This window comes from Silene latifolia, chromosome 9, assembly GCF_048544455.1.
Source record: "Silene latifolia isolate original U9 population chromosome 9, ASM4854445v1, whole genome shotgun sequence".
NCBI classification, from domain to species: Eukaryota; Viridiplantae; Streptophyta; class Magnoliopsida; order Caryophyllales; family Caryophyllaceae; genus Silene; species Silene latifolia.
In genome coordinates, this window is record NC_133534.1 from 110,565,330 (window position 1) to 110,576,805 (window position 11,476).

Consider the following 11,476-nt stretch of genomic DNA (forward strand, 5'->3'; position numbering starts at 1 on the left):
GACCATTTTCCAGAGGGTAGAAACTTCTGGAAAACAAGCCGCTCGACCTAAACTCCCACTCGACCGAGTGAAAGTTCACTCGACCGAGTGAACTCGCCACTCGACCGAGTGGAACTTGGCTGAGGATTTCACGGGTTTGATTCCCTTTTTCTTCATTCCTTATCTTCTTCATATCTCATTTTCACCTTATTCCAACAACACCAAAATTCCTCTAAAAATAGTTCTAAAACTCCATTTTTGGTGATTTGCTACTTGACTAAGTTTTGTTTTCCACTCACAATTTCCGTCTCAAATCTCTCCTAATTAGCAATGTAACTAGACCATTCCTCTTCTTACTGCTTCATCTTGAATTTGCTAGATCTACACTAGTGTGCTTGAAGTGTGTCAATTAATTTCAAGCTTTTGCTTAATTCATGGTAACAAATAGCTTTCTACATTATAGTTGTTGCTAAAAATCAAACTTTGTGTCAAAAATTCCGGTCATGACCAAGGAAAATGAGATTTTGATGATGAATTATATGTGGATTTTGGTGACTGTTGATGTGAGTAATTGGACAACAAAGGCTTAACCTTTGTTGTCATGGATGGAGTTTGTTTGAATATGTGAAAAATTCGCCTGAAAAACTTCGTTTTAAATTTTCTAATGTTAGGCAAGTCCTGCCCAAAATTTTAATTTCCTTGAGTAAAAGTTGGTTTAATTGCCTTATAAGACTACCCTTTTAATTGGTAATGCGGTAAGTAACCTCAAAATGAAAATTTTTCCATCTTGAAAACTTGGTGAAACTCTTGAAAACTTCCTAAGTATCCATGAATAATTTGATTTTTTTGTCTTGAAAATGGTTTGGGAAGTGTCGACAAACTAAGAATTTGATGGTCATTACTACACTATGAGGCGAATTAAGAAAGTTTCATTTTAAAAATGTAAATGGATATCTCGAAATGTAACACTCACTGTGACAAAAACTTCATTTTTCATGCTCACTACTTGGTCAAGTACTAAGTTTTGGAATTTGGGGGAGAATTTCATCCACTTTCGAAGTTAGTCACAAGTCTCATCTTTCCTTCTATGTCGCCTGTGTGATTTCTCTTGTAGCATGTTAATGCATCCTTTGGGTTCCCATATTCAGCACAATGGGTCGCCATCTCCTCAATAATGGCCCATCCCTTGTCATCATCAGTATTCTTTTGAAATCTTCCGTTGGATGAGGCATCAAGTATAGCTCTGTGGTCATCGTACAACCCATTGGAGAACTGATTGGACATAAACCACGGATCAAAACCATGGTGAAGAAGAGACCTCACCAACCTCTTGAACCGACACCAAGCTTCATAGAAAGTCTCATCAGGTGCCTGCTTGAAACTAGTAATCTTTGCCCTCAGCTGATTAATGAGTTGTGGAGGGAAGTATCTTTTGTAGAAGGCAAGTGCGAGAGTTTCCCAGTTGGTGATACCAGCAGCTGTACGGTCCAAATCGGTCAACCACTCACGGGCTGAGTCAGTCAGTGAAAAAGGAAATAACACCTCCTTTATCTTGTCTTGAGTTACTCCCTTTGTAGCGGGAATAGTAGAGCAGTAATCAGTAAAGACCTCCATGTGCTTCCTTGGGTCTTCACCCGCCACACCCCTATACAGATTTCTCTCCACCAGATTTATATAAGACGGTCTGATATCAAAGGTGTTTCCGTCCTCAATTTGGAGGTTGAAACCCTTGGGAATAGAAGATGCTTTAGGCTCCGTATAACTTGCAATGTTCGGCATCTTTACTGGTTGGTAAGCAAAAATGAGATTGTCTTCTTCTAAAGACTGGTCTTCTGCAAATAGAAAATGCTGTAGCTCGGGTTCGAAAGTACTCAAGTCTTCCTTTCGAAGTTCTCTTTGCAAACGGAATCTATGCCGAAATAGTCTCTCCGGCTCAGAATCAGCTGAAACTAACTCCGACCTGTTTGACCTGGGCATACACAACACTGAAAGAGATAAATGAGAACTGTCTCAAGGAATAAAAATTTCCTGAGACGGATGGAAATAAACGAAAAACAGAAACAGATAGGGCTATTGCCTCCCCGGCAACGGCGCTAAAATTTGACAGGTTAGTCGTGTATCTACCAAAAATAACCAACTGGCACTAACAAATATAGCTAGGGAAGTCGGGTCGATTTCCACAGCATGTGAAACCACTTGATCGACCAAGAAAACCATTCGATCGAGGGTTCTTCCTCCAAAAATAGCTTCAACTCGTTGCCGACTGCTTCGTTGACCATTCCTTCACGCATCCCAATGCAGTATCTTGCTCTAAAATTCCCGTCTCCTCAAAATGCATGCCAAACAGGACGAAAAGGGTATGATTCCACTACTTCAGGTTCATTCCTACAAAACATACAAAACGAACCAAAGTAGCCATTTCGGGGCATAATGCAATATAAAACAGTACAAAAGTACATGGAAATACGTGCAAAAATAGGCTAAAAAGACTATATAAAATGCACGTATCACATGTCAAGGAACACGAGGATCACCTGTGGAAGAAACAACCGTCAACCCCAACCCGAACCGGAGGCACCACCCGCGTTTACCCATCCAGAATACCCGGGATTATAATTTGAGAGTGAACCCCATAGGAATAACTTCTTAGCCCTCACCGAGAGACGTATGAACGCCACTAGGTGTGTGTCGGAGAGTGCCTTAGATGAAGCCTTGGGGATAGAAGTGCAGGTGCACGATATCTTTAGCGTACTTGGAATGGAGGGATTGTATAACTTAGCGGAAATAAGCTACCGCATCCTTACCTTAGAATTTTTGAGCTCCTTCCTCTACAACCCAAAAGACCACACTGTGAGCTTTCGACTCAAGAACACCTCATTTCACCTATTTAGTGATGTCTTTGCGGAGCGGCTAGGTGTAGGAAAAAGGGCCACCCATACTCTTGAGACGGTGAGGAAGGAGATGAAAGCCACAAAATACATCGACCTTTACATGGGTAACCGCACTACCGACGTTAGTGCCATGAAAATAAATGATGTGGAACACCCCGTTTTGAAAATTTTCCTTCGCCTTTTTACCAACCTCCTTTACGGGAGAAAGGACCCTAGTAAACTCAATTCCTCGGAAGTACTACTTCTAAGCTCCTACCTCAACCCATACTATAAGCGGCGTTTTTTCTTTAGCCCCATGTCTATGGTATACTAACCATTTGAAAGGATAACCAAGTCCAACAAGTGCTCCTTTGATTGTGGTGCCCTAGTGAGTAGACTAGACAAGAACCTCTTGGGTTATGAACCGGGGGCAATTGATAGACCCATGATTACGAAGGTGCCATATTTCGACATTGCCTACATGAAAGGCATGTTTTGGGTTGTGGATAGGAAGGACAAAAAGGGGTACTCATGAAGAGTGAACACGGACTCATATATGAAGCTTTCCGCAAATGGGAGATTGCCCGAAACCTCCCACTTGCCCGAACTAGCCCCATCTCGCCCTCCGGCCTGATCCTACCTCATTCTCGAAAGTCTTACTTACACTCTTGATGGTGAGGCGGTACGAGGGGAACCAACCCCACAAATCCTTTCCGATCCTCCTAGGACTTCTCCACATACCCCATCATCCTCCTATGTGCCCATGCCCTCGCCGCCCTTTGATCGCCCTAGACACTCAACTTACGCCCCGTCCTCTTCTTTCATGCACGAGCCTTCACCGCACCATGACCCTCCCCAACACTCCATGCACATGCCGTTCTTCACCGGAGGATATAACCAACCACCGCCGGCTTATAGTCACCAATACCCCATGGCAGACCTAGTTGAGAAAGTGAACAACTCCTTGGTCCTAAGAGATATGCATGAGTTCACCTATAACCAAGGGGTAAGGCCGACCGAACGCCCTAGCTTTTGGTCCGGGGATGGGGACACTTCTGGAGTATTCAAGGCCTATGGTATTCAACCCTCGGATTGGGGTCATAGAGTTCCTCACGGGGATGGACACTTGCTTGGTCCTTGGGCGGGACCGCACTATACCATCGGGAGTTTCTTTAATGATACGAATCAAGGTGGAAGCTACCAAGATAATGTGGGTGGTGATTACCAAGGTAATGTGGCCAGTTCGTACCAAGAAGAAGTGGGAGGTGTCTCTCACGAGGGTGGGAACAATGTTTTCTATGGGAGCGGGAGTGGAGGAGGAGCATCCAGCTGCGCTCCAGGACTTATGGAGTATCATGGCCGCTACGTCAACGCAATTGTAGAAGATGCAATGATGGACACCTTGGGAGATACAAGGAGTGAAGAGCTTAGCACGCGGAGGGAGGAGTCACTGATAAACAACCAAGGAGCCCTAGTTCGGTGGGTGAAAAGGTTTGGCAAGAGGAGGCAGTCATCTTCTTAGTTTTATCTACTCATGTGGAAACATGTGTGACCTTGTGTTGGTTGAGTCTCGGACAATTTGCTTTTCTCGCGTTGTAAACTCGGCCATAAGGCCAAAAACCTAGTAGACGTTGTGTGGTGGGATGATGCTATGATCACCATTGAGACTCTTTTGTAAGTATTATTGACCATAGGTGAGTTTAGAGACCATGAATGACCGGATTTTAGGACTATCAGGTGACACTCGACCGAGTGCCATTTTCACTCGACCGAGTGGCGACTCACTCGACCTAGTGTCCCCTATCCCTCGATCGAGTGAGCCGAAATCAGACCCTGGGGACTTTCTGTAAGAGCCTACACTCGACCGAGTGACACTCTCACTCGACCGAGTGCCATCCCCACTTGACCGAGTAAGTATCAACTCGACCAAGTGGACTGTTTTGTTCTTGTTTTGATGGTTTTGAACCGACATGGATTAAGTGCTTTCATTTTATGACCCTACCGGCCTCCTAATAATTGTGTAAGCGTAGAAATCATTATCGAACAAATTGAAACGAGTTGTTTACATTAACATGTATCGTGTTATGTGTTGTGGTACAAACATGTTTAATTGATGGATGAGATCTAACTTGCTTAGATAGGATAATAATGAAGCGGTAATTGGTAGGATAAGTGAGAAGTCTATGAGTCTTATACACAATCGAGCCTTACGACAACTAGAGTGAGATGATATGATACGAGGATGGATAAGAATACATACGTGATCACGTGGTTTATGTACAACATGAGTAAGTCGGGAATAAGGAATATGGAAGAGAATGAGTCACAGTAGGCGGGGTACTCGACCGCGTCATGGTTGCTATGTGCGGACTCATGAGTTATACGCGTATACCTAGAGTTACACACTATACACGATACGACTAGGCCTTAGCCATAAGAGTGGGAATGACCGTTGAGCTTGACTTGTACTCAAACCCATGAGCCTAGACCGAGTGAATAAGAGAATAATCCTTCTTGCTAGAGATCGAGTGGCGAACTTCGGGAGGAAGTTCTCTCTTAGGGGGAGTGAATGTAACATTTAGGAATAAGAAAGGACATGAGAACACAAAAGAGCACGTACAGTAAAACACTAGCGAGAGAGACGAGCGAACGCGAAAGGAAGAGTCTTGGAGGTGAGGCATGACACGAATGAGACGTAAGAAAGTGTTAAGGAAAAGTGAGGATGAGGCGAACTTCAAGGACGAAGTTCATTTTTAAGGAGGGAAGATTGTAATACCCGGCCTTTGTGGGACCTGTACCTAGACTTGGGGACGCGTGAGGGAACCTTTAGACTGATAAGAGATCACTTGGAAGAAAAAGGATAGCCTTACACTAGACCTGGACTTGACCGTGTGGCATTACAGCGGATCGAGTGGGTCCACTCGATCGAGTGAAGGGTACACTCGACCGAGTGAGTCCACTCGATCGAGTGGAGTGCTACTCAGCCGAGTGAGTCCACTCGACCGAGTGGACTCGGCACTCGGTTGAGTGTCGCTGTTCCCAGAACACGGGATTTTATCCCTTTCACCCCTAACCCTAAAATCATTTCCACCTTCCACCTTATCTCTCCAAGCTCCCTCCCCTTTCTCTAAAACCCTCACAAACACCTTCTACTTGGGATTCAAGCTTGGATTAGATGATCTACCACCTTCCTCTTCATATCCTTCACCTAGTAAGTAAAGATCTCCCCTTTTCTAGTCTTTTAAACCCTAACTTTTGGGGGAATTTGTTATTGGTAATTTATTAGCAATTAGTATGTGTATTTGGGGTAATTAAGGGGTGATAATAAGGGGCTTTGTAGTGTATGTTAGTATAGGATGTATTATGATAGTTATTACGTGGTTTGTATAGGATGAGATGGTTCCTTGAGACGGTTTCGGCCCGGATTCGAGAAGCTTGAGGAGATTGCTAAAAGGTAGGTTAATCCTACTCGGTTTCAATAACGTGAAGTTGTTTATGTTGATGTTGTAGTTTGTCTTGCATAATTTGGGCATTTGCATTATAATATGTTTAGTGGTAATCACATCATTAAGAGGAGGATTATGATATGTTGGTTGTGGTTCATGCATTGGTTAGTATCACATGTGCTGTTGTTGTTGTTGTTGTTGTTGTTGTTGTTGTTGTTGTTGTTGTTGTTGTTGTTGTTGTTGTTGTTGTTGTTGTTGTTGTTGTTTTTGTTGTTGTTGTTGTTGTTGTTGTTGTTGTTGTTGTTGTTGTTGTTGTTGTTGTTGTTGTTGTTGTTGTTGTTGATTTGGAGACGTAAGACGGTTGGGAGACCGTCTTACGCTTGAGCTGCCTCTTGGAGATTCCCACTCCAAGAGGGATGTGCACATTGAGGGCTCTAGTTTGGAGGGACGCGTGTGGTTGAGACACGACGTCTGGTAGGGGATCCGGTTGGCTTCCGGACCCGGTACGTCTGGGCGTGTCCCGATACCTGTTTGTGGTTATCGGTACGTCTGGGCATGTCCCGGTACTAGTGTGGTTCTAGGTATACCAGGGCGTGTCATGGTACCGTGATGGTGCTCTCTTTTGTATTATGTCTTTCATATTGGTAGTCATATTGAATGTTCACACTCTAATTGTGTCGTCTTTTAATTGTCCATTGAAACTGACGTTTGTGTGTCCGTGTTTGTCACCTGTCTCTCTTGGGGTGGCCTATGTCGATCCATATGATATTCTTTGGTCATATGGGGAGCAGGTTAAGTACAGGTTTGTTTATTTGCGTAATCGGGATTCGGGTCGCGCTACGGACTTTGGAGTCGAGTACATAGTCACTAGGTAGATGGTATAGTCATAGACGAGTTGTATTTCATTTATTAGTTATGGTTTGTAATCACTAAACTTGTTATTTATAATAAATGTTTCTTTATTGTATCTCTGACTCACCGCCTCGGGAAACCGAGAAGGTAATATCTCCCAATTACCTTGGCCGGGTAAGAAGGGGGTGTTACAATGGCTGTTGTTGATACGGTTTGAGTAACCTTACGGGCCTGTTTTGGGTAGTCGGAATGAGGGATTGTATGGACTTTTTTCGACAGTCGAAAATGATGGCCGTGTGGGCTATTGTTGCACAGTTTTAGGTGTCCTTGTGGTTAGTGTTAAGTGTTATGACGGGTGAGTTAATGAATTTCCGTCTCATGTATATAAGTGTGTGCTTTTACCTTCTTAATTTCGTGTCAATGGTTATGTTGGATGGGTTGTTGTACTATTTGTTAAACCCGTCTTTTGATTTGTTGTTGGCCTCGGCTTGGGGGTGTGCTGGGCAGTGTGCATAGTCTGGTTGTGTTGAGGCCATGGCCTATTTTAATTATGGGTTATAGTTGGGTGAGCACGGTTGAGTTGGGTGGGTAATGGTGACTGTTTGGGTGAAGGTAGGAGGTTGGTTAGGGTCTGGTCAGAGAGCTACTTGCGGCCTGGACAGTGAGCTGCTCACGGCCTGCATTGGGGTTTTTGCGGCCTGCTTAGGCATCCTGTTTTGGTGGTGTTGGCAGCCCGTGTTGATGGAGTGATGGTGGTTGTTGAGGCGGGAAAGGGGCTGCCCAAACAGTCCTTTGAGTCGTGTCATATTTCGTTTGGCGTAATTTGGTTATTTGAAATATTTAAATTCCGTCTCATATTTTATATAACGTAATTCGTTAAATATCGTTCATTTTTATATTCTTCTCACATGGTTTATAATTGTGGAATACATTCATTATTATCTCATTTGTATATGAAATGACATGTTTCCATTTTAATATGAGTCCAATTTAATTGTTTATGCCTTGTAAGTAATAAATGCTTTATCTTACATTTGAGTCATTTATAATTAAGTCCTTGTTTTGATTATTATAAATGGTTCATTTTCATTTATTTACATTTTTATTCAAGTGACAAGTATTTAAGAAATGAGTTACTAATCCATTTTTACGAGTATAACTGGACTTGGATTGTCTTACTTGCACTACAACAAATTGTCACTTGAGCCACGAATTATGCACGCGAATTTATAATTTGTGGCTAAATTCTGCTTAGCCACGGAAAAAACTTATTCATTATTTTGGAAAAAAATTTATGCCACGGGATAACTTTTTCCCTGGCAAAAAGTCACTTGCGCCAAGAATTAGGTTACACCCGTGGCAAATAATCATTTTAGCCACGAGCTATGTCACACCCGTGGCGAAATTTTATTTAGCCACGGAATGTTCCATGGGAAAAAAAATTAGGCACGAACTAACAAACACCATGGCGAGTATCTTTTTCGACTTAAATTAAGATATTTTCATGTTAAGGCAAACCTAAAAATTGTTTGATTAAAAAAAAATACAAAATCTGAATGAAATTAAATTAAATATAAATAATATTAAAATACATTTAAATATAAAATTTTGGAAACACCTTGATTAGTTAAATTAATATTTTTACTATTTTATTTATTTTAATAAGAAATTTTAAAATTTTATAAACTTATATGTATGTTGAGGTGGATGTGCGGCCATACAAGGAAATATCTATTAAGGAATGAGGTGATTAGGGAAAAGGTAAAAGTGGCGCCAATAGAGGACAAGATGATGGAAAATCGACTAAGATGGTTTGGCCATGTGAGAAGGAGACCTATGGACGCACCAGTTAGGAGGCTGGAGACTTGGAGAACAGAAAAGGTTCCTAGGGGTAGAGGGAGACCGAGACAGACATGGTTGAGAGTGATAGAGCACGATATGAGATTTCTGGGGCTTGAGGAGAGTATGGTGACGGAGAGGGCACAATGGAGGGAAATGATACATGTTGATTTTTAGTATTTGATGTAATTGGACATATTTAGTGTTTTTATTTAATTTTTAAAAGAATTTATTTGTTCTTCTCTCCTTTATTATACCTTTTTTACCAACCTCTTTCTTATATATTTTACTTCGTTTACTCTTAAGGTATTCTGGATCCTTAACGTCTACTTCGGTTTTCAAAATCGTTTTAATCTTTATTCTCGATTTAAATTTTAAGTTTTTCTAAAAGAAATCCGGAATTCGATTTTAAAACCTATAAGTTTACCTTGACTTTGTATTATGTTTCGCTCTCCTTTTTGTTTTTCATTTTCCCTTTTCTATTTTTTTTCGCATTTGGAGGTGTGCGTTCACCCATGGACGGTTCTAAAGGATAATTCATGTCAGCCGACCCCAAATCTATTTGGGATTAAGGCTCTGATGATGTTGTTGTTGTTGTATGTAAGCACAGAAAAGTTTATCGTATAAATTTTTTGATTTCTTTTTTTTTTTTACAAATCACAATTATGTTTTGTGGTTTTTTAAAAACATTGATAATTTAAGAACTTTGTTTTAATATATAATTTTGTTTAATAAAGTCGTGAATTTCTTTTACTTTTTTAATTAAAACTTTTGAATCTTGAATAACAATTTTAAATGACCGTATCACATTTAAAGACATAGCATATCAAATTAAATAAATAAGTTATTTGCCATCTATCTTAGAGAAATCTAAAATTAAAATATTATCAAACCGTTTCATTCTAATTTATATTTACAACTTTATTTGAAAGATATTTATAGAAAAAATTGAATTTGATATAAAATTTAACTTGTTGATAAAACAAATTTAGGAAAACTTTTGGAGGAGTGAAAAAAAAAACAAAAATTAGATTACAAAATTGATTAAATAAAATAAATGCTCAAAAAAAATCAAAGTAAAAAAATATGATCTCCCACAAATCAATTAAGAAAAAAAAACATATTGGAAAAATTATCAATATAAAAATTCAATATGGTGTATTTTTTTTTCATTGAAAATGAGTGCATCACAGGAAAAATATAGAAATTATAATAATTTAAAGTCACATGTACAAATAATGTGAAAATTTTCAGAAAAGAAACAATAAATCATAACAAAGAGAAATCAGTTTAGAAAAATAAGCGATTCTGTTGTACGATTGGGTAAAAAGTGACTCATTTTTGGTTAATAGTGACCAATTTGGGGTAAAAAGATCATTAGTTATAAAAAGTGGTCATTATTTTACCAAAAAATAGTCACATTTTTCTTATCGCATGTACGACGGTCAAACTATAAATTTGCATAGAAAAATATACGAAAAAATTAGTACAAGAGAAATGAAAATAAGAATGTTGATAAACTAAAGAAATAAAAAAATGTTAGTAAAACAGGTTTAAGTTTACTTTTTGGAGCAAATGGTTTTGTTGACTTCAGCAAAAAAATTGAAGTCAAAATCATAGTCGGGAGGTTAACATCGAAAATTTGATTGTTTTGGCCAAAATAATGTTTTCCTTGCAAAAAATTGTAAATCATGTAACATTTTTGTAATTAAATAGAACTAAAGGTAAATTTTGAAAGAAAAAAATAAACTTAAAAGAATTCAAAGTGCTAATTATATCAACAAAGTTAACTTTCAATTTCGTTAGCACATCAAAAGAACTCTACGGTTAAGCGTGCTAAAGTGAGAGTAGTGTTGGGATGGGTGACCTCCTGGGAAGCCTGTCCGATGTGCATGGATGCATGACTGGTGAAAACAAATAACGTTCAAATGAATCGAGTTAACTAGCGAAACAAGTACGTAGATTGTCACTGTTCCATATATGATAAAATATCCATTGTGAAAACAAAAACAAATTATTTTACGTTTTGTGTATTTAACTTTCTTATATATTGTTTACCACGGGAATTATTTTTTCGCCACGGGAAATTTATTTGGCCACGGGAGTTATTAGCCACGGGAGAATCCGTGGCAAAAAAATACAATAATAGCCACGTTCTTGTTTTTCTCGTGGCTATCTCTTTGCCACGGCCACTTGCGTCACGGAAGGTATTCCCGTGGCAAAATGATTTAGCCATGAAAATTTAGCACTTGCGCCACGAATTTAGCCGTGGCCCAAGTGCTTATTTGTAGTAGTGTTGGATATTTATTTGCTCATTACTTTGTTCTTCTCATTCCAAGTTGAATCATGCCATTATAAATACTTACTTGTAGTGAGTCGTATTCTTATGATAATGCCTTTATGCTATACCTTTTTGCTTGACTTATCTTTACGCCTCTTTCGGACTGTCCTGCCGATTGTGGGTTTAGCTCATATCTTCCGCCTCTTTCG

At 39.8% G+C, this 11,476-nt stretch overlaps 1 non-coding gene across 1 annotated transcript; it reads left to right on the forward strand.

The window, feature by feature from the left end:
* Nucleotides 1-1,276: 1,276 nt before the first annotated feature.
* On the forward strand, nucleotides 1,277-1,382 carry LOC141603858 (small nucleolar RNA R71). The gene has a single exon (XR_012525701.1). It is a non-coding gene; the product is annotated as a small nucleolar RNA R71 (small nucleolar RNA).
* The last annotated feature ends 10,094 nt before the right edge of the window (nucleotides 1,383-11,476 follow it).